General features: G+C 38.8%; 1 long non-coding RNA gene across 1 annotated transcript; it reads right to left on the reverse strand.

The window, feature by feature from the left end:
- Positions 1 to 1,095: 1,095 nt before the first annotated feature.
- LOC131737123 (uncharacterized) lies at positions 1,096 to 3,502 on the reverse strand. Its single transcript, XR_009328700.1, has 3 exons — positions 3,371 to 3,502; positions 1,491 to 1,672; positions 1,096 to 1,337 (listed from the first exon to the last, which is right to left on the reverse strand). It is a non-coding gene; the product is annotated as an uncharacterized LOC131737123 (long non-coding RNA).
- Positions 3,503 to 4,046: the final 544 nt, after the last annotated feature.

Genomic DNA, 4,046 nt, shown 5'->3' on the forward strand with positions numbered 1-4,046 from the left:
GCCTTGTCTTTTCCCTTCCTCATTTCTCCCAAGCTACTCCGCTGTAAGGAATGCAGTATATTATGACTTTTCATGTAAAGTACCTCATAAAGTCACAAATCATTAATGTATCAAAATACTGTTTATTTAAATCATTTTTACATGTTTTATTCCTTTATTTCAAAGGTTTAGAGACATCGTGTGTGTCATGACAGGATCTGCGCATGATGCTGCGATGTTCCGGTCTTCAGGATTGTATACGCGTCAACACCCACTTCCGCAGGTTAATATTTCTGAGGGATTAATGTATTCTTAATGGAAATAGGCTATTCAGTTATGTGTATAATGAAAGACAGTGTTAAGATTTTCCATTTTCCTCATATATTCCTCACTTAACAGCGTTTGTGTTTGCTGTGGTTTCAGATTAAGCACTCATTATTAATACTTTAAGATGTTTGGGGGATGTCAGTAATGGCTCAAAATACAACAAATTTTGACTTTTGCATACATTTCATATCCTTTTTACGATAGTAATCTATATTCCCCTTTCATTCAGACAATACAGGATATAGGGGAGCAGGGTGTGTCCTTATATCTAGTCGTTGATGCTGCGTATCCCCTACTTCCCTGGCTTATGAAACTCTACCTTTCCAGACGACTGACAGCTGCGGAGGAAGCATTTAACACCACACTTGGGTGAGTATGGGTAGTGGTTGAACTGGCTTTTGGGCACTTGAAAGGGAGGTGGCGGATACTGCTGAAACGGTCTTAAGTGCAGCATGAGTTTGTTCCCAAAATTGCCACTGCCTGCTGTATCCTGCACAACCTGTGTCAAGAACAAAACAAGGTGTTCAGGAATCAGTGGCTGACGCCTGTGAGACAAACAGGGTTACCTCAGTCGCCAGTTTCAACTGGACACCAGCGATCTGAGGAGGCTCATGCTGTCAGAGACTCTCTTCTTTCTTTATTTTATGTTTTGTTGTAATTACCGTTGTGTTAAATATTAATGATATAAACAAAAAACAAAATCAATACGTTCATTTGAAATTTTATTTTGTCTGTATTTATTTACATACAGTATTTTACTGGTGTGGGGTAGGTCGTCCTACCGTCAACCGTAGGTGGGTTGGATGTCACAGCCTCAGCAATGCTGTGCAGGAACTCAGAGAATATCGCCACAGTGTCCTGATTTTGCTGCTGCTGCTGCGGTCTCATCCACCTTGACCAGTCATGCTGATGGTGACTCTCTGCCTACTGGAACAGGACCTGTTGCTATTGCATCTGGCATCGCATCCGCCTCATCTCATGTAGCCTCGACCGCCTGTACTCCACTGCTGAAGGGTGTTGTGATGGATGAGCTTCGGGGGGGGGGGGGGGGGGGAGGATAGAGGAGTTTAAAAAAAAAAAAAAAAAAAAAAACACCATAGCAATAGCGATCGTTAATTTGACATATATGTATACAGTTAATCCGGACAAAACAATGTATACAAATAAAAAATAGAGACACCTACATTTGCCACATCAGATTGTGAATGTGCAGTCTCATCTACCGATTCCTAACCCACCGATTCTCCTTCCTCAGTTGCTTCATCCGTGTGATCTGAACTGGTGTGTTCGCTCACCTGTTGAGCTTGCAGTTGTGTACTACTGGAGGATGTAGTCGCTGCTGACTGTGTAGCACTGGTGGAGCGGTCTTAAAGAAATAAAATAAAAAGTATCACAATTACTTTTAATTAACAGTAATGCAAGTTATTGAATGTACATGTACACGCAACCTGCTTCAGATGCAGCGCACTGCAGATGTCAATTAAGTGGGCAGCTGCAACTGCCACTGGGCACTGCCCCAATAAACAGTCCATGTCTTCCCAGAACCAAAACCGGGACTGTCCTGCTTCTCCTGAATGGCATCTCCTTGCTAGTTCCTGCAGGTAGGACTGTTTAAATGTATTTAATTTGTCCCTAGCTTGTGGGACTGTGCGCTCTATTCCTCTTTCTGAGAAGGCACCAACCATTTGTTGGTACACGTGCTTCCTTCGCTGTTTCAGGCGATCGAGCTGGCTCAACACATCCAAGTCACTATACTTATTGATGCCTGGGTTTCCTCCTCGCTCCTGCCATTTTGAGTGGAGGGCGGACATGCGTTGTCTTTGGACATAACTGGGATCAAAAACAAGGGAATTCAGTTACAGACATTTGCTTGCTCACTTGCTCTTCGTGTTTAACTTAATTTTACAACAAGGGTATTCTCAAACAGCTGCTTTAATACTATAACAAGGGCATAATGCAGTTCATGATAAGTGATTTTATACAGAACTGTAACTCCACAAGAGATACACAACATGACAAGTCAGACACAGCAAAAAACAATAAGAAAAAAAACCGGCCCGCATTAGCATTAAGGTGAACTACTCCACTGCTAACCATAAAACCGCCCATCAGCTACTTACTTTCTGTCTTGGAATCCACAGTAATAACTGACCTGCTCCTTTGCAATATTTATAGTGATATAAATATAGTCACTTAAGGGTAAACAAGCTCATTCACATTTACGTGAAATGCAGGTTTCCATGAGAAACTGGGCGTGGATTTTCCTGTGATTTTCATCATTTACATGTGTAAATGAGATTCACCCTATCCCTCTCTTTGGCTGCTTTTTTCGGCCACAAACCTGATTACAAGAGTAATTCTCCCAAACGTGCATGCGCATAGCCATTTCACATGTAAATTGCCCGCATTGAAACCCCAATGAATGTGACTTAACTAAACTCATAGAGAACATGGATCTTGGTCCCTATAGATACAAATGTAGTTGACAGAACTTTCAAATTGCAGATGACAAAAGAATGGTGAAGAACTCTTGTTGGTTTTCAGTTAGCTTTAACAGGTAGTTGTCGCCCAATTGGTTTTTCTTAAGGCTTGCCCTAAATGTGTATAGTTTCATGTAAACAAACCTCCTCCCCTCCAATCACCTATTAGGTGTCTTGCTTCATTGTTTGTTCATTGTATTTGTTTTTTCTTTCAAGGAGCAGACTCAAAGAGAAATCATTTATGAAATAGGTTACTTGAATGGTGTTTTCAAGTACCATTTAAGTAGCTGGTTTTTCAAATGAGAGAATTTAAGAAATGAAATAAATATTGACTGGGAAAAGGCGAAACATTTTCTAACAGTTCTGGTGAAAGAAAGAAACACATTCAAACACATCAACTTTCGGTTTCTATAATCATTTAAATTACAATAACATTTTCCTTAATTGTAGTACTTTGTAACAAAGTTTAATATAATTATTTAGGCTGCTAAATAATAATAATAATAATAATAATAATAATAATAATAATAATAATAATAATAATAATAATAATAATAATAATAATAATAAAATTATTTACTTACAGTGTTGAAGTGCAGATGTCCACATCTAGGATTCAGGCAACTGTGAAAAATAAAAGGTCCCAGGTATAAGAAAACTATGTACACACGGGTATAAAAGACTTTTTGAATACAGAATTAAAAAACTGTATGAGTTCCAACAGTCCACGTTAGTAGCAAAAACTTGAAGTAAAAGCATCCATCCCAGATATAAAAACTAGGCTATATAAACTGGGATATTAAGTCTTTCTGAATATGAAAAAAAAACTGTATGGAAGTGTTTTTCAATCAATCACAAAAGTTAGTGCAAAAAAAAACATTAGTGTTTCCAAAAAAAAAAAAAAAGGATTGCGAGTCACTCATAGACCCCGTTGTAGTAAATCATGGCATACATTTTGAAACTGTCTGCAGACATAGATGCTCTTTCTGTGCAGTTGTTGATCAATCGAATTTGCGAGAAAGAACGTTCCACATTGGCACTGGATATGGGCACTGCCAATAACATCAAAAAAATGTTGGCTAGTTCTGGCCACTGTACACGCTGCCCTTGCACCAATATGCTAGTGCTGTAACTTCAGTGTTTGTAGGGGGTCAACTGAGCACCTATTCCATAACTGATTAAACTGTAATCATTAAAGTTTTGTGAAAATTGCTCCTTAAGTAGAGGGTTAATAACTTGCACATTAAACCAAAATAAATC

Source organism: Acipenser ruthenus, chromosome 5 (assembly GCF_902713425.1).
Source record: "Acipenser ruthenus chromosome 5, fAciRut3.2 maternal haplotype, whole genome shotgun sequence".
NCBI lineage: Eukaryota > Metazoa > Chordata > Actinopteri > Acipenseriformes > Acipenseridae > Acipenser > Acipenser ruthenus.